Source organism: Bos indicus x Bos taurus, chromosome 1, assembly GCF_003369695.1.
Source record: "Bos indicus x Bos taurus breed Angus x Brahman F1 hybrid chromosome 1, Bos_hybrid_MaternalHap_v2.0, whole genome shotgun sequence".
In the NCBI taxonomy this organism is placed as follows: Eukaryota; Metazoa; Chordata; class Mammalia; order Artiodactyla; family Bovidae; genus Bos; species Bos indicus x Bos taurus.
Genome location: NC_040076.1, coordinates 106,212,370 through 106,232,467, shown reverse-complemented (window position 1 = coordinate 106,232,467; position 20,098 = coordinate 106,212,370). Strand labels below are relative to the sequence as shown.

At 40.4% G+C, this 20,098-nt stretch overlaps 1 pseudogene across 1 annotated transcript; it reads left to right on the top strand.

Moving 5' to 3' along the window:
• Window positions 1-2,282: 2,282 nt before the first annotated feature.
• On the top strand, window positions 2,283-3,447 carry LOC113892880 (annotated as a pseudogene). Its single transcript, XR_003511160.1, has one exon. The product of XR_003511160.1 is annotated as an annexin A5 pseudogene (transcript).
• The last annotated feature ends 16,651 nt before the right edge of the window (window positions 3,448-20,098 follow it).

Sequence of the window (20,098 nt, the reverse complement as noted above, 5' to 3'; positions counted from 1 at the left end):
CCAGCCATCTCATCCTCTGTCATCCCCCTCTCCTCCTGCCCCCAATCCCTCCCAGCATCACAGTCTTTTCCAATGAGTCAACTCTTCGCATGAGGTGGCCAAAGTGCTGGAGTTTCAGCTTTACCATCATTCCTTCCAAAGAAATCCCAGGGCTGATCTCCTTCAGAATGGACTGGTTGGATCTCCTTGCAGTCCAAGGGACTCTCAAGAGTCTTCTCCAACACCACAGTGCAAAAGCAGCAATTCTTCGGTGCTCAGCTTTCTTCACAGTCCAACTCTCACATCCATACATGACCACTGGAAAAACCGTAGCCTTGACTAGATGGACCTTTGTTGACAAAGTAATATCTCTGCTTTTGAATATGCTATCTAGGTTGGTCATAACTTTCCCTCCAAGGAGTAAGCGTCTTTTAATTTCATGGCTGCAATCACCATCTGCAGTGATTTTGGAGCCCAAGAAAATAGTGTCTGTCACTGTTTCCATTGTTTCCCCATCTATTTGCCATGAAGTGATGGGACTGGATGCCATAATCTTAGTTTTCTGAATGTTGAGTTTTAGGCCAGCTTTTAAACTCTCCTCTTTCACTTTCATCAAGAAGCTCTTTAGTTCTTCTCCGCTTCTGCCATAAAAGTGGTGTCATCTGCATACCTGAAGTTATTGATATTTCTCCCGGCCATCTTGATTCCAGCTTCTGCTTCATCCAGCCTGGCATTTTGCATGATGTACTCTGCATAGAAGTTAAAGGTGACAATATACAACCCTGACGTACTCCTTTTCCTATTTGGAACCAGTCTGTTGTTCCATGTCCAGTTCTAACTGTTGCTTCCTGACCTGCATACAGGTTTCTCAAGAGGCAGGTCAGGTAGTCTGGTATTCCCATCTCTTGAAGAATTTTCCACAGTTTATTGTGATCCACACAGTCAAAGGCTTTGGCATAGTCAATAAAGCAGAAATAGATGTTTTTCTGGAACTCTCTTCCTTTTTTGATGATCCAGCGGATGTTGGCAATTTGATCTCTGGTTCCTCTGCCTTTTCTAAAACCAGCCTGAACATCTGGAAGTTCACAGTTCACGTATTGCTGAAGCCCGGCTTGGAGAATTTTGAGCATTACTTTACTAGCGTGTGAGATGAATGCAATTGTGCAGCAGTTTGAGCATTCTTTGGCATTGCCTTTCTTTGTTACTGGAATGAAACAGTCCCGTGGCCACTGCTGAGTTTTCCAAATTTGCTGGCATATTGAGTATAGCACTTTCACAACATCATCTTTTAGGATTTGAAATAGCTCAACTGGAATTCCATCACCTCCACTAGCTTTGTTTGTAGTGATGCTTCCTAAGGCCCACTTGACTTCACATTCCAGGATGTTTGGCTCTAGGTGAGTGATCACACCATTGTGGGTATCTGGGTCATTAAGATCTTTTTTATTGGGTGCTTCTGTGTATTCTTGCCATCTCTTTTTATAGCTTCTGCTTCTATTAGGTCCATACCATTTCTGTCCTTTATTAGACTCATCTTTGCATGAAATATTTCCTTGGTATCTCTAATTTTCTTGAAGAGATCGCTAGTCTTTCCCACTCTATTGTTTTCCTCTATTTCTTTGCATTGATCACTGAGAAAGATTTTAGTATCTCTCCTTGCTATTCTTTGGAACTCTGCATTGAAATGGATATATCTTTCCTTTTCTCCTTTGCCTTTAGCTTCTCTTCTTTTCTCAGCTATTTGTAAAGCCTCCTCAGACAACCATTTTGCTTTCTTGCATTTCTTTTTCTTGGGGATGTTCTTGACCCCTGCCTCCTGTATAATGTCATGAACCTCCGTCCATAGTTCTTCAGGCACTCTTTCTGTCAGATCTAATCCCTTGAATTATTTGTCACTTCCACTGTATAATCATATGGGATTTGATTTAGGTCATACCTGAATGATCTAGTAGTTTTCCCTCCTTTCTTCAATTTTAGTCTGAATTGTGGACTTCCCTGGTGGCTCAGAGGTTAAAGCGTCTGCCTGCAATGCAGGAGACCTGGGTTCGATCCCTGGGTCAGGAAGATCCCCTGGAGAAGGAAGTGGCAACCCACTCCAGTATTCTTGCCTGGAGAATCCCATGGATGGAGGAGCCTGGTGGGCTACAGTCCATGGGGTCACAAAGAGTCAGACACGACTCAGCAACTTCACTCGCTTGGCAATAAGGAGCTCATGATCTGAGTCATATCCAGTTCATGGTCTTGTTTTGCTGACTGTATAGAGCTTCTCCATCTTTGGCTGCAAAGGATATAATCAGAGCAAGCAGCTGCCGCGGCGTCCTCCGTTCACCCTCACCGGCTCTGCACAACCGGCCGGTCTCTCCACAGTTCCGGTCTGGTCCTGTGTCGCTCACCTTCTCCTGACCTGGGCAGGCGCCATGGCACAGGTTCTCAGAGGCACCGTGACTGACTTCCCTGGATTCGATGAGCAGGCCGATGCAGAAACTCTCTGGAAGGCCATGAAAGGCCTGGGCACGGATGAGGAGAGCATCCTGACTCTGTTGACATCCCGCAGTAATGCTCAGCGCCAGGAGATTGCTGTGGCTTTTAAAACTCTGTTTGGCAGGGACCTTCTGGATGACCTGAAATCAGAACTGACTGGAAAATTTGAAAAATTAATCGTGGCTCTGATGAAACCCTCTCGGCTTTATGATGCCTATGAACTGAAGCATGCTCTTAAGGGATCTGGGACAGATGAAAAAGTCCTGACAGAAATTATTGCGTCAAGGACACCTGAAGAACTGAGAGCCATAAAACAAGTTTATGAAGAAGAGTATGGCTCGAGCCTGGAAGATGATGTGGTGGGGGATACTTCAGGGTACTACCAGAGGATGTTGGTGGTTCTCCTTCAGGCTAATAGAGACCCTGACGCTAGAATTGATGAAGCACAGGTTGAACAAGACGCTCAGGCTTTGTTCCAGGCTGGAGAACTGAAATGGGGAACAGATGAATAAAAGTTTATTACCATCTTTGGAACACGAAGTCTATCTCACTTGAGAAGAGTGTTTGACAAATACATGACTATATCCGGGTTTCATATTGAAGAAACCATTGACCGGGAGACTTCCGGCAATTTGGAACAGCTTCTCCTTGCTGTTGTGAAATCCATTCGCAGTATACCTGCCTACCTTGCAGAAACCCTCTACTATGCTATGAAGGGAGCTGGAACAGATGATCAGAGTTGTGGTTTCCAGAAGTGAGATTGATCTGTATAACATTAGGAAGGAGTTTAGAAACAATTTTGGCACCTCTCTTTATTCCATGATTAAGGTGGACACATCTAGGGACTATAAGAAAGCCCTCCTACTGCTCTGTGGAGGCGAAGATGACTGACGGGAGCCTGGGGAGCCGCCCCGCGCGGTGTCCGCGGGCACCACTGCCTTCCTGCAGCGCAGCTTACCGCACTCTGCACGCCAGTGCTGAGCACACTGCCTTACTCAGCTAGCATGCTGTGGCCAAAACATAAATGTTGTAAAAGAACGTAGCGGTGCTCCTTTCTCATCTTTAGTTAAGATCTTTCTCTTTAACTGTTGTAACACTAAAGTGTACTTAGGTTACTAGGACTAAAGTCTGGATCATTTATATTTTCCTGTAAGAGGCAGACTGCTTTCACCCTTTTTAAAAAGCTTCATTTATATTAAATTGATAACCATATTACCTTAATCAGAACCTTAGCCTTGAAATTGTGAACTCCTGGAAGTGTTATTAATCAAGTTTGCTACCAAGTTAAGCCAAAAAAATTATAGTGGTTGCAATCAGAAGATTAATGAATAATAAACATTTCCGTCTTCCTGAAAAAAAAAAAAAGAATATAATCAATCTGATTTCAGTATTGACCATCTGGTGATGTCCATGTGTAGGGTCTTCTCCTCTGTTGTTAGTGTTGTTGTAATAGGTAACATCACGACTCATTGGACAACATTAGCTATGTAAGTGGACCAAAATAAACCTTACATACTTAACATCTATATATTCCAGGTAACAGTAGATGATTATGAACTAAAAGATCTTCTAGTAGACCTCAGAATTGCACATTAGAGCCAAATGATATATTAAAGAAGATATATTTATTTTTTAGCAGTAATTTATAGGGTACCACTCATGATCAGGCAGGGGGTTCCCTGGTGGCTTAGCTGGTAAAGAACCCACCTGCCAATGCAGGAGATGCAAGAGATGCATGTTCGACACATGGGTTGGGAAGATCCACTGGAGAAGGAAATGGCAACCTGTTCAAGTATTCTTGCCTGGAACATGAGCAAGCGGGCACACATGCATGATCAGGCACGTGGTAAGGGAGGGGCAGAAGGGAACCTTGAAGCTATTTTCATTATGTCAAAAGACCTAACAGGAAACTGCATTTCCCCTCAATGAGGCTGAATAGGGTGATTAAAATTCCATGTTTATTTTCTTTGGATTGGAATTTTAAAAGAACTCATTATGAGAACACTGATCATCTCAGGCTGATCAAAAGCTCTGATGAGATGATAGAGGTATCTGGTTTTTTTCCTTAAAGAGAAAATTACCTGAAATTTAATGTAATTTGCTAAGTAAAATTATCCAAAATCTGGAAATACCATTGAATGGAAGGAAAATGTGCAAAACAGTAAAGTATGAAATTCAAATCTCACCTCTATAGTCTCTTTTACATAAAAGCCAAACCTGCTTCTCCTTGATTTTCCATTTTAGTGATGGCCTCACCATGTATTCAGGCTTCCCTTGTGGCTCAGCTGGTAGAGAATCTGCCTGCAATGTGGAAGACCTGGGTTTGATCCCTGGCTTGGGGACATCCCATGGAGAAGGGAAAAGCTACCCATTCCAGTATTCTGGCATGGAGAATTCCATGGACTGTATAGAATTCCATGGAATTCTGGACTATACAGTAGTCCAGAAGACTGGGCAGCATTCTCCACTCTTGCCTCAATTTATTTCTCCTATTTAATCACACAGCAAATTATTAACTCTACCTCTAAAACTTTTCTAGAATTTTATCCTCTTCTTTATTCAAACTATTATGACCTTGCTTGGTGTTAGCTTTTTGTTTTGTTTTGCTGAGTAGGTAGAATTAACACACTTGAGGAGACTGAGGTCTGTGTGACCTTGTCCTAAAAGATAAATTATGATAATACAATAGGAGAGAAAACATGTCATATCTGTCAAATTTCTGTGAGGTGTTCTGCATCCAAGAGTTATGCTTGCTTAGCTACTTAGTTTTTATTAGAAAAGAGGGAGGAATGTGTCCTTTGGTGTCTTGAATGAGCTAGAAAGCTGTGACTACGCATAATGGAAACTCTCTCGAGTGATATAAAGCAGGGTGTGATGGGCTTTCACCATAGGCTCACCATTCTGGCCTCAGAAAAAATTATCATGTGGTCAGATCACTCACCTCCTGGGCAGTTGGTTTGGGTGGTGTTCATGCAGAAATGCAAGTCATAACTATTGCTTAGTGGAGTGTTAGATGAGGTTCAGGATGTGCAGGATGGCACCTTGCCATAATGAATATTGTAAGCTGAGAAGTTAGGGAAAAGAGCAAAAGCAGGAAGATCACTTTGAACCTCCTCCCCCAACTTCTTCCCTGAAACAGGTCATCTGACCCTCCTGTGAGGGGCTCTCTCCCTTGCCTGGGAAAAGAGCATTCTTCTCTCTGTAGACAAAGGGCTAGAGAAGAATTCAAATGAATGGTTTGCCCCAGTTTACTACACTTACCTCAGACTCTTTGACCTATTATATTTCTCCAAGACTGTCTACTCTTCATCAATTTAGCATAAAAATATGCCAGATGAACCATTTCTTTGGGTCATCATTTCCTTATGAAGACTCCTGTGTCATGTAAAAATTATATTAAATAAATGTTTATGTTTTTCTCCTGTTAATCTGTCTTTGTCAGTTTAATTTCCAGACCAGCCAGGGACCCTAAAAAGGTTGAGGAAAACTTTGTCTTCCCCTATAATAGGTAATAAAAGTTAAGTGTAAAAATAAATTGCAGGGACTTCTCTGGTTGTCCAGTGTTTAAGACTCCTTGCTTCGACTAAAAGGTGTGCAGGTTCAATCCCTGGTTGGGGAACTAAAATCCTGCATGTCATGTGGCCTCACCAATAATAATAATATAATAAAATTTTAAAATTGCAGCTTATTTTATGTCCTGATCTACCATCATTTTTACAACTAGAGAAATCAAAGTAAAACCTAGCTTAGTGAGATAGAAATACTAGGTTGTCCACTCAACAGCCATAGCCATTTTTCCTCCTTTGATATTTTTTTAATATAAATTTATTTATTTTAATTGGAGGCTAATTACTTTACAATATTGTATTGGTTTTGCCATACATCAACATGAATCCACCACGTGTGTACACGTGTTCCGCATCCTGAACCCGCCTCCCACCTCCTTCCCCATACCATCCCTCTGGGTCATCCCAGTGCACCAGCCCCAAGCATCCTGTATCATGCATCGAACCTGGACTGGTGATTCGTTTCATATATGATATTTTACATGTTTCAATGCCATTCTCCCAAATCATCCCACCCTCTCCCTTCTCCCACAGAGTCCAAAAGACTGTTCTTTACATCTGTGTCTCTTTTGCTGTCTCGCATACAGGGTTATCATTACCATCTTTCTAAATTCCATATATATGCTTTAGTATACTGTATTGGTGTTTTTCTTTCTGGCTTACTTCACTCTGCATAATACGCTCCAGTTTCATCCACCTCATTAGAACTGATTCAAATATATTCTTTTTAATGGCTGAGTAATAATCCATTGTATATATGTACCACAGCTTTCTTATCCATTCATCTGCTGATGGACATCTAGGTTGCTTCCATGTCCTGACTATTATAAACAGTGCTGCGATAAACATTAGGGTACACATGTCTCTTTCAATTCTGGTTTCCTTGGTGTGTATGCCCAGTAGAGGGATTGCTGGGTCATATGGCAGTTCTATTTCCAGTTTTTTAAGGAATCTCTACACTGTTCTCCATAGTGGCTGTACTAGTTTGCATTCCCACCAACAGTGTAAGAGGGTTCCCTTTTCTCCACACCCTCTCCAGCATTTACTGCTTGTAAACTTTTGGATAACAGTCATTCTGACTGGCGTGAAATGGTACCTCATTGTGGTTTTGATTTGCATTTCTCTGATAATAAGTGATGTTGAGCATCTTTTCATGTGTTTGTTAGCCATCTGTATGTCTTCTTTGGAGAAATGTCTGTTTATTTCTTTGGCTCATTTTTTGATTGGGTTGTTTATTTTTCTGGAATTGAGCTGTAGGAGTTGCTTGTATATTTTTGAGATTAGTTCTTTGTCAGTTGCTTCATTACTACTATTTTCTCCCATTCTTTTTTTTTTTTTTTTTTTTGGGCCTCGATCAGAAGGACTTGGGCCCCTATTTTCTCCCATTCTGAAGGCTGTCTTTACACCTTGCTTATAGTTTCCTTTGTTGTGCAGAAGCTTTTAATTTTAATTAGGTCCCATTTGTTTATTTTTGCTTTTATTTCCAATATTCTGGGAGGTGGGTCATAGAGGATCCTGCTGTGATTTATGTCGGAGAGTGTCTTGCCTATGTTCTCCTCTAGGAGTTTTATAGTTTCTGGTCTTACATTTAGATCTTTAATCCATTTTGAGTTTATTTTTGTGTATGGTGTTAGAAAGTGGTCTAGTTTCATTCTTTTACAAGTGGTTGACCAGTTTTCCCAGCAGCACTTGTTAAAGAGATTGTCTTTAATCCATTGTATATTCTTGCCTCCTTTGTCAAAGATAAGGTGTCCATAGGTGCGTGGATTTATCTCTGGGCTCTCTATTTTGTTCCATTGATCTATATTTCTGTCTTTGTGCCAGTACCATACTGTCTTGATGACTGTGGCTTTGTAGTAGAGCCTGAAGTCAGGCAGGTTGTTTCCTCCAGTTCCATTCTTCTTTCTCAAGATAGCTTTGGCTATTCGAGGTTTTTTGTATTTCCATACAAATTGTGAAATTATTTGTTCTAGCTCTATGAAGAATACCGTTGGTAGCTTGATAGGGATTGCATTGAATCTATAGATTGCTTTGGGTAGTATACTCATTTTCACTATATTGATTCTTCCAATCCATGACCATGGTAAATTTCTCCATCTATTAGTGTCCTCTTTGACTTCTTTCACCAGTGTTTTATAGTTTTCTATATATAAGTCTTTAGTTTCTTTAGGTAGATATATTCCTCAGTATTTTATTCTTTTCATTGCAATGGTGAATGGAATTGTTTCCTTAATTTCTCTTTCTATTTTCTCATTATTAGTGTATAGGAATGCAAGGGATTTCTGTGTGTTGATTTTATATCCTGCAACTTTACTATATTCATTGGTTAGTTCTAGTAATTTTCTGGTGGAGTCTTTAGGGTTTTCTATGTAGAGGATCATATCATCTGCAAATGGTGAGAGTTTTACTTCTTTTTTTCCAATTTGTATTCCTTTTATTTCTTTTTCTGCTCTGATTGCTGTGGCCAAATGTTGAATAGTAGTGGTGAAAGTGGGCATCCTTGTCTTGTTCCTGACTTTAGGGGAAATGCTTTCAATTTTTCACCATTGAGGATAATGTTTGCTGTGGTTTTGTCATATATAGCTTTTATTATGTTGAGGTATGTTGCTTCTATTCCTGCTTTCTGGAGAGTTTTTATCATAAATGGATGTTGAATTTTGTCAAAGGCTTTCTCTGCATCTATTGAGATAATCATTTATTTTTCAATTTGTTAATGTGGTGTATTACATTGATTGATTTGCGTATATTGAAGAATCCTTGCATCCCTGGGATAAAGTCCACTTGGTCATGGTGTATGATCTTTTAAATGTGTTGTTGGATTCTGATTGCAAGAATTTTGTTAAGGATTTTTGCATCTATGTTCATCAATAATATTGGCCTGTAGTTTTCTTTTTTTGTGGCATCATTGTCAGGTTTTGGTATTAGGGTGATGGTGGCCTCATAGAATGAGTCTGGAAATTTACCTTCCTCTGCAATTTTCTGGAAGAGTTTGAGCAGGATAGGTGTTAGCTCTTCTCTAAATTTTTGGTAGAATTCAGCTGTGAAGCCATCTGGACCTGGGCTTTTGTTTGCTGGAAGATTTCTGATTATGGTTTCAATTTCTGTGCTTGTGATGGGTCTGTTAATATTTTCTATTTTTTCCTGGTTCAGTTTTGGAAAGTTGTACTTTTCTAAAAATTTATCCATTTCTTCCAAGTTGTCCATTTTATTGGCATATAATTGCTGATAGTAGTCTCTTATGATCCTTTGTATTTCTGTGTTGTCTGTTGTGATCTCTTCATTTTCATTTCTAATTTAATTGATTTGATTTTTCTCCCTTTGTTTCTTGATGAGTCTGGCTAATGGTTTGTCAATTTTATTTATCCTTTCAAAGAACCAGCTTTTGGTTTGTTGATTTTTGCTATGGTCTCTTTCGTTTCTTTTGCATTTATTTCTGCCCTAATTTTTAAGATTTCTTTCCTTCTACTAACCCTGGGGTTCTTCATTTCTTCCTTTTCTAGTTGCTTTAGGTGTAGAGTTAGGTTATTTATTTGACTTTTTTCTTGTTTCTTGAGGTGTGCCTGTATTGCTATGAACTTTCCCCTTAGCACTGCTTTTACAGTGTCCCACAGGCTTTGGGTTGTTGTGTTTTCATTTTCATTCATTTCTATGCATATTTTGATTTCTTTTTTTATTTCTTCTGTGATTTGTTGGTTATTTAGCAGCTTGTTGTTCAGCCTCCATATGTTGGAATTTTTAATAGTTTTTCTCCTGTAATTGAGATCTAATCTTACTGCATTGTGGTCAGAAAAGATGCTTGGAATGATTTCAATTTTTTTGAATTTACCAAGACTAGATTTATGGCCTAGAATGTGATCTATCTTGGAGAAGGTTCCATGTGCGCTTGAGAAAAAGGTGAAATTCATTGTTTTGGGAACTATAGATATCAATTAGGTCTAACTGGTCTATTGTATCATTTAAAGTTTGTGTTTCCTTGTTAATTTTCCATTTAGTTGATTTATCCATAGGTGTGAGTGGGGTATTAAAGTCTCCCAATATTATTGTGTTATTAATTTCCCCTTTCATACTTGTTAGCATTTGTCTTACATATTGTGGTGCTCCTATTTTGGGTGTATATACATTTATAATTGTTATATCTTCTTCTTGGATTGATCCTTTGATCATTATGTAGTGTCCTTCTTTGTCTTTTTTTCACAGCCTTTGTTGTAAAGTCTATTTTATCTGATATGAGTATTGCTACTCTTGCTTTCTTTTGGTCTCTATTTGTATGGAATATTTTTTTCCAACCCTTCACTTTCAGTCTGTATGTGTCCCCTGTTTTGAGGTGGGTCTTTCGTAGATAACATATATAGGGGTCTTGTTTTTGTATCCATTCAGCCAGTCTTTGTCTTTTGGTTGGGGCATTCAACCCATTTATGTTTAAGGTAATTATTGATAAGTATGATCCTGTTGCCATTTACTTTATTGTTTTGGGTTCAAGTTTATATACTCTTTTTGTGTTTCCTGTCTAGAGAAGATCCTTTAGGATTTGTTGGAGAGCTGGTTTGGTGGTGCTGAATTCTCTCAGCTTTTGCTTGTCTGTAAAGCTTTTGATTTCTCCTTCATATTTGAATGAGATCCTTGCTGGGTACAGTAATCTGGGCTATAGGTTATTTCCTTTCATCACTATAAGTATGTCCTGCCATTCCCTCCTGGCCTGAAGAATTTCTATTGAAAGATCAGGTGTTATCCTTATGGGAATCCCCTTGTGTGTTATTTGTTGTTTTTCCCTTGCTGCTTTTAATATTTGTTCTTTGTGTATGATCTTTGTTAATTTGATTAATATGTGTCTTGGGGTGTTTCACCTTGGGTTTATCCTGTTTGGGACTCTCTGGGTGTCTTGGACTTGGGTGATTATTTCCTTCCCCATTTTAGGGAAGTTTTCAACTATTATCTCCTCAAATATTTTCTCATGGTCTTTCTTTTTGTCTTCTTCTTCTGGGACCCCTATGATTCGAATGTTGGGGCATTTAACATTGTCCTGGAGGTCTCTGAGATTGTCCTCATTTCTTTTAATTCGTTTTTCTTTTTTCCTCTCTGATTCATATATTTCTACTATTTTATCTTCTACTTCACTAATCCTATCTTCTGCCTCTGTTATTCTACTATTTGTTCCCTCCAGAGTGTTTTTTATCTCATTTATTGCATTATTCATTATATATTGACTCTTTTTTATTTCTTCTAGGTCTTTGTTAAACCTTTCCTGCACCTTCTCAATCCTTGTCTCCAGGCTATTATCTGTGATTCCATTTTGATTTCAAGATTTTGGATCATTTTCACTATCATTATTGGGAATTTCTTTATCAGGTAGATTCCCTATCTCTTCCTCTTTTGTTTGGTTTGGTGGGCATTTATCCTTTTTCTTTACCAGCTAGGTATTCCTCTGTCTCTTCATCTTGTTTATATTGCTGTGTTTGGGGTGGGCTTTCTGTATTCTGGCAGTTTGTGGAGTTCTCTTTATTGTAGAGTTTCCTCACTGTGGGTGGGGTTGTATGGGTGGCTTGTTAAGGTTTCCTGGTTAGGGAAGCTTGTGTTGGTGTTCTGGTGGGTGGAGCTGTATTTCTTCTCTCTGGAGTGCAATGAAGTGTCCAGTAATGAGTTATGAGATGTCAATGGGTTTGGAGTGACTTTGGGCAGCCTGTATATTGAAGCTCAGGGCTGTGTTCCTGTGTTGCTGGAGAATTTGTATGGTATGTCTTGCTCTGGAACTTGTTGGCCTTGGGTGGTGCTTGGTTTCAGTGTAGGTATGGAGGTGTTTGATGAGCTCCTCTCGATTAATGTTCCCTGAAGTCAGGATTTCTCTGGTGTTCTCAGGATTTGGACTTAAGCCTCCTGCTTCTGGTTTTCAGTCTTATTTTTACAGTAGCCTCAAGACTTCTCCATCTATACAGGACCATTGATAAAACATCTAGGTTAAAGATAAAAAGTTTCTCCACAGTGAGGGACACCCAGAGAGGTTCACAGAGTTACATGGAGAAGAGAACAGGGAGGAGGGAGTTAGAGGTGACCCGAATGAGATGAAGTGGAATCAAAAGAGGAGAAAGCAAGCTAGCCAGTAATCACTTCTTTATGTGTGCTCCACAGTCTAGACCGCTCAGAGATGTTCACAGAGTTATACAGAGAAGAGAAGAGGGAGGAAGGAGACAGAGGTGGCCAGGAGGATAAAGGAGGGAATCAAAAGGAGAGAGACAGATCCAGCCAGTAATCAGTTCCCTAAGTGTTCTCCAATGTCTGGAACACACAAAGAGATTCACAGAGTTGGGTAGAGAAGAGAAGGGGGAGGGAGGAGATAGAGGGGACCTGGTGGAGAAAAAGGAGAGTCCAAAGGGGGAGAGAGCAGTCAAACCAGTAATCTCGCTCTCAGGTAAAAATGGGTACTGAAGATTGGGTTCTTAAAGGTACAAAATTGATAACAAACACCAAAAAGCAAAGATTAAAAATCTAGAATAGAGGTTGGATTTTCAAAAATACAATATTAAAGAAAAGAAGAAAAAAAAGTCACAAAAATTATTATACACACACACACACACACACACACACACACACATATATATATATATATATATATATATAGTGTGTGCTTTAAAAAATAGGGTCTCTCTTTTTTTTTGCAAAGTAAGAGTAGGTTATAAAAATGAAAATTAAAGGAGTAATAGAGGACTTAAATTTTTTTTTTAATTTTAAAAAATGATAGTAAAAATAGTAAAAAAATATATAGGACTTTCTCTGGTGTTGTTGTGGGCAGTGTGGGGTCAGTTCATTTTTGGATAGTTCCTTGGTCCAGCTTATATTTCTCAAGATCTATAGGCCCCTTCCTATGTAGTTGGTACTAACTACAGGGTTTTAATCTATTGCACCTGTCACTTCCAAGGCGGTTCCCTCTGTTTTAGCTTCTTCTGTTTGCTGGTCTCTTCAGTGTCTGATTTCCGCCCTGACACAAGGCGGTGGTGATGGACACTTTTTTAGGCTCACTTGTTCTGTCGTGCTGTGGGGAGGGAGGGACGCTGCAAACAAATAACACTGGTGTGTACTCACAGTGTCTCAGCCACACTGGCCCTGCCCCAGCTCATGGCGCTTGTGGCCTCCCTGCCCACACTGCTCAGGCTCTAGGTTGCTCTGCCGGGAGCCGTCCAAGGCCGGTTGCATGCACCTCCCAGGTCTAAGCTGCTCAGGTTCAGGCACTCCGGCAGTCCTCAGAGGCGCAGACTCGGTTGGGCCTGCGTTTTGTGCCCTTCCCAGGTCCGAGCAGCTCAGGTGATGAGGTGTTTGGCGAGCATATTTGCTGCGACTTATCGGCTATCCTGTCCCTGCCGCTCGGTTTTCTTGGTGTACAACTGGCACACCTTCTCAGGCAGATGTTGACCATCCAGAATCCCAAGAAGTCTTAATTAGCAACAAAGCCTGCTTGCAGTTTGGTAGATAATGCCTTTCTGGGGCTGCGATTGCCCTCTTCCGGCTCTGGCTGCCTGTCACCAGACGGGGATGGTCTGCAGCCGGCTAGCTCTGTTCAGTCCTTTGTTCTGTGAGAGGGCCTGACAGTGTCTTAGGTTAGGGCTTTTCACGTGGTAGCTATCCCACAGTCTGGTTTGCTAGCCCAAGTTAGTTCCCTCAGATTGCTCTTGGGGCATTCAGGCTGGTCCTTACTCTAAGCAATGCAGCCCACGCCTCCCTGCCCAGCCCCCGCTTGCTAGTGGCGGGTACAGACGTCTGTACTGCTTCTCCACTGGGGGAGTTACCCTTGGGCACGTAATCTGTGGGTTTTAATTATTTATTTTTCCTCCCAGTTATGCTGCCCTCTGTGGTTCCAAGGCTCGCCACAGACTTGGCAGTGAGAGTGTTTTCTGGTGTTTGGAAACTTCTCTGTTTTTAAGACTCCCTTCCTGGGATGGAGCTCTGTCCCTACCTCTTTTGTCTCTTTTTTTGTCTTTTATATTTTTTCCTACCTCCTTTAGAAGACAATGGGCTGCTTTTCTGGGTCCCTGATGTCCTCTGCTGGCATTCAGAAGTTGTTTTGTGGAATTTATTCAGCGTTTAAATGTTCTTTTGATAAATTTGTGGGGGAGAAAATGGTCTCCCTGTCCTATTCCTCCGCCATCTTAGCCTCTTTTGATATTTGACATGTACTTACACTAAAACAATATTAATTCTGTATTTTTCTTGGCCACCCTACCATTGTTATATCCAACAGTCACATTCCTTAGTAGCATACATAAACACAGTCAGATTCACAAAAAAATAAAATTTTACAGTGATAATTATCTTTTTTCAGAAAAAGAATTTCATAGGTAATGAATTGCACCCATCAATACAAAACTAGGACTCCTGTCCTCATAATTTTGAGTAAGTAATAAAAAGCCATACCGGATTTTTTTTTAAACAAATATAAACTGTATACTATGGTCAGAGAATTAAGTATCCTGACAACATTCAGTAAAATTTGTGCAAGACTTTGAAATGGCAACAAAAGGTAACTGAGTGTTCTGTCTCGTGCATCCTCCCTAGATTATCTCCTCTGAGTTTCTCTGAACTACTTACAACTCTGTAAATGGTAGACACTGAGGACAATGCAAATGACTCTTGTCCAAAAATGGGCAAATGAATTCTGTCCAGGGGAGGGACAATTGATTTCTCTCCCTACCCTTGTGGAGAAACTGAGTTTGTATCATTGTCAATTCATGTCAGCATTCCTTATCTATCACTTTGAATTCTCCTTTGAACCAGTTATAATATCTTACTGGTTTCTTCATTAATTATTGAATAACACATTGAAAGAAGAACTTGGATGCATATTCATTTTATATTTATATGAGAATCATGATTTTTACATTTAAAAAATACATATTCTTTAGCAATACATTTTAAAAGATAAATGAGTTCACTGATATTTGGTCATTTAGGACAAGGATACATTCTCAATAATTTCAGGATGATTTTTGTTTTAGCAAAAATCAAAGTTCCAAAGCAAGTGACTAACACACCATTTTTGTCTTGTTTTACCTCTTTCTGTTATTTCCTGTTCAAAAATGTTCGCCTCCTCAAGAATATACAATGGGACAAAAATAGACTCTTCAATAAGTGGTGCTGGGAAAACTGGACAGCTATGTGCAAAAGAATGAAATTAGAACACTTCCTAATGCCATACACAAAGATAAACTCAAAATGGATTAGAGACCTAAATGTAAGACCAGAAACTAAAATTCTTAGAGGAAAACATAGGCAGAACACTTGATGACATAAATTAAAGCAAGATCTTCTAGGACCCACCTCCCAGTGTAACGGAAAGAAAAATAAAAATAAACAAGTGAGACAAAATTAAACTTAAAAGTTTTTGCACAGCAAAGGAAACTACAAACAAGATGAAAAGACAACCCTCAGAATGGGAGAAAATAATAGCAAAGGAAAAAACTGACCAAGAATTAATTTTCAAAATATACAAGCAGCTCATACAACTCAATATCAGAAAAACAAACAATCCAATCAAAAAGTGGGAAAAAGACCTAAACAGATATTTCTCCAAAGAAGATATATGATGGCTAACAAACACATGAAAAGATGCTAATATCACTCATTAGAGAAATGCAAATCAAAACTACAATAAGATACCAATTCACACCAGTCAGAATGGCCATCATCAAAGTCTACAAATAATAAATGCTAGAGAGGGTGTGGAAAAAAGGGAACCCTCTTGCATTGCTGATTGGAATGTAAATTGATACAGCCACTATGGAAACCAGTATGGAGATTCCTTTAAATGCTAGGAATAAAACCACCATAAAACCACCAACAATCCCATTCCTAGGCGTATGCCCTGAGGAAAACAAAATTGAAAAAGACACATGTACCCCAGTGTTCACTGCAGCACTATTTACAATAGCTAGAACATGGAAGCAATCTAGATGTCCATCAACAGATAAATGGATAAAGAAGCTGTGGCTGATTCTTGTTGATGTATGACAGAAAAACCACAAAATTCTGTAAAGCAATTATCTTTCAATTAGAAAAATAAATTTAAAATTCTGGGGGGGAAAAGTTAAAGGAAAAAAAAAAGTCACCCTTATCGTCAAGTTATTTCTATACCACTTACTACCACTAGCCCAAACCCCTTTGTCTTGGCAGTTGTTCACAAATTTATTGTTTCTTTGTCCAAAAGTTATGAGTTTCCTGCTCTGGTCAGTTATTCTGACCCTTGGTTTTCTTGTGAAGTCTCCTGTGTACATGTAAAAATTCAATAAAATTTACATGTTTTTCTCCTCTTTGTCTTTGTCAGATTAATTTCCAGACCCAGCCAGGGACCCTAAGAAGGTGAAAAAAGCTTACTGCATCAAAGGGACAGGATTCATAGGAGATTTTTTTTTTTTTTTTGCCATTTTATTAATTGAATGATAATTGCTTTACAGAATTTTGTGGTTTTCTGTCAAACATCAACAAGAATCAGCCATAGATACATCAATGCCCCCTCCCTCAAGAACCTCCCTCCCATCTCCCTCCCCAAACCACCCCTCTAGATTGTCACAGACCCCATGTTTGAGTTCCCTGAGTCATACAGCAAATTCCCATTGGCTATCTGTTTTACATACGGTAATGTAAATTTCCATATTATTCTCTCCATACATCTCACCTTTCCCTTCTCCCCCTCCCCCATGTCCATAGGTCCGTTCTCTATGTCTGTTTCTCCATTGCTGCCCTGCAAATAAATTCATCAGTATCGTCTTTCTGGAGTCCATATATATGCATCAGTGTATGATATTTATATTTCCCTTTCTGAGTTACTTCACTCTGTATAATATGCTCTAGGTTCGTCCACTTCATTAGCACTGACTCAAACGTATTTATTTCTATGGCTGAGTAGTATATAGTATTTGGATCACAATAAACTGGAAAATTCTGAAAGAGATGGGAATACCAGACCACCTGACCTGCCTCTTGAGAAACCTATATGCAGGTCAGGAAGCAACAGTTAGAACTGGACATGGAACAACAGACTGGTTCCAAATAGGAAAAGGAGTACATCAAGGCTGTATATTGTCACCCTGCTTATTTAACTTCTATGCAGAGTACATCATGAGAAACGCTGGGCTGGAAGAAGCACAAGCTGGAATCAAGATTGCCAGGAGAAATATCAATCACCTCAGATATGCAGATGACACCATCCTTATGGCAGAAAGTGAAGAGGAACTAAAAAGCCTCTTGATGAAAGTGAAAGAGGAGAGTGAAAAAGTTGGCTTAAAGCTCAACATTCAGAAAACTAAGATTATGGCATCCAGTCCCATCACTTCATGGGAAATAGATGGGGAAACAGTGGAAACAGTGTCAGACTTTATTTTTCTGGGCTCCAAAATCACTGCAGATGGTGATTGCAGCCATGAAATTAAAAGACGCTTACTCCTTGGAAGGAAAGTTATGACCAACTTAGATAGCATATTGAGAAGCAGAGACATTACTTTGCCAACAAAGGTCCATCTAGTCAAGGCTATGGTTTTTCCAGTGGTCATGTATGGATGTGAAAGTTGGACTGTGAAGAAAGCTGAGTGCTGTAGAATTGCTGCTTTTGAACTGTGGTGTTGGAGAAGATTCTTGAGAGTCACTTGGATTGCAAGGAGATCCAGCCAGTCCATTCTGAAGGAGATTAGCCCTGGGATTTCTTTGGAAGGAATGATGGTAAAGCTGAAACTCCAGCACTTTGGCCACCTCATGCGAAGAGTTGACTCATTGGAAAAGACTCTGATGCTGGGAGGGATTGGGGGCAGGAGGAGAAGGGGACGACAGAGGATGAGATGGCTGGATGGCATCACTGACTCAATGGACATGAGTTTGAGTGAACTCTGGGAGTTGGTGATGGACAGGAAGGCCTGGCGTGCTGCTATTCATGGGGTCGCAAAGAGTCGGACACGACTGAGCAACTGAATTGAACTGAACTGAGTATATAGTATATATGTACCACAGCATCTTTATCAATTCATCTGTTGATGGACATCTAGGTTGCTTCCAGTTCTAGCTATTGTAAATAGAGCTGCAATGAACATTGGGGTACATGTGTCTTTTTCAATTTTGTTTTCCTCAGGGTATATGCCTCGGAATGGGATTGCTGAGTCATATGGTGGTTTTATTCCTAGCTTTTTAAGGAATCTCCATACCATCTTCCATAGTGGCTGTATCCAGTTTGCATAAAGGTTGACTTTAATAAGGTTGCTGCTGCTGCCGCTGCTAAGTCGCTTTAGTCGTGTCTGACTCTGTGAGACCCCATAGATGGCAGTCCACCAGGCTCCCCCATTTCTGGGATTCTCCAGGCAAGAACACTGGAGTGGGTTGCCATTTCCTTCTCCAATGCATGAAAGTGAAAAGTGAAAGTGAAGTTGTTCAGTCGTGTCTGGCTCTTCGCGACCCCATGGACTGCAGGCTATCAGGCTCCTCCGCCCATGGGATTTTCCACGTTAGGTTGTACAAATTTCTTGGCTCCAAATTCCCATCGTAATAATAAGACTGTCTTTGCTCCTCCTAGGGTACCTCTCACATGGGAGTTTTATGACCTATTTCAGGGAAGTAGGGGAAACGGGTAGGTCAGAATGAAATTCGGGAATCTACCTTTCTTAAAATTTTTATTCAGCTAAAGCCATTTAATATGCCAAGTTGCCATAGTTTGGGGTAGTATGTCCTGAACCTCATCAATGCCTTAATTATGTGTAGGGACTGTATAGAGATAGTAGTATAAGAAGTAGCACGTACGGGAATCAGTAAACTGGATGGTGGGCGATTCTGGAGTGGATCCAGCAGGAGAGAGGAGCTGGAAGGAGGGAACAACTACAGAGACATGGGGTGTATGGCTCTCTCTTAGTTATGTAGTCACTAAGTCACTAAGTCATGGGTGACTGATTTGTGGCCCCATGGACTGTAGCCCACCAGGATCCTCTGTCCATGGGATTTCCCAGGCAAGAATACTGCAGTGAGTTGCCATTTTATTCTCCAGGGGATCTTCCCAACCCAGGAATCAAACCTGAGTCTTCTGCATTGGCAGGTGGATTCTTTACCACCAAGTCATCTGGGAAGCCCCTCTTTCTGAGTACCAAGCACAGTTTTATCAGGCTCCTCAGAGATGGCCATTTACAGCTGCAGAGCAATACCTTAACAAAAAATTATTATTTTTTGTGTGTGTGTGTTACACTGCAGGCAGCCTACGGGATCTTAGTTCTCCCACCAGAAACCAAACCCAGGATCTTAGCTCCCCGCTAAGGGTCAAACTCAAGCCCCCTGCATTGGAAGTGTAGAGTCTTAATCATTGGACCACCAGGGATGTCCTCCACAGTAGTACTTTCTCTCCCTCTTTCCAGGGCCCAGCCCTCCAGCCCCTCATCAGCAGCCAGCTAAGAGCAGTCCCAGGGTAAAAGGCAGAGGTATGCGAAGTCCTGAACACCAGTTATGAGGACAGAGTGTTGAGGGGTGAGGGCGTCGTGGTGTGAGTACAGAGCTATGATCTGACAACAACAGTAGCAGGATTCTAGCATTAAACTTGTGAATTTGGTGAGGACAGTGCCATTCCCCCATTTCTGGGCTATTCTCATAGCTCCCAGAGCCCTGAAAGGCCCCGCTATTATACCCACAAGTGTAGGCAAATAGGGTAGGGGGTCTGGAAGGAAAAGAGCTAGACATAATTTTCTTAACATAAGAGAAGCCATGTTAGGCCTAAGTCATTTTGGGACCTAAGCCTGGCCACAGTGCTTGCTTTTGCAGGAGAATGAATCTCCATAGTTAATAAGGAAAGAAAATTAAGGAAAAAAAGGATTGTAAGAATAAACAATTGCTATTAGGCCAAGAAAATAATTTAACAGTGTGTGTGTGCTTGGTCATGTCCAACTCTTTGTGACCCCTTGGACTGTAACTGCCAGGCTTCTCTCTCCATGGGATTTTCCAGGCAAGAATTCTGGAGTGGGTTGCCATTTCTTTCTCCAGGAATTTAACCATACTGAAAACAATATATCAGTTGCAAAGAGTCCTAGTTCTGTTTTGAAGGTAGAGATTAGCCTGAAACACATTCTTGA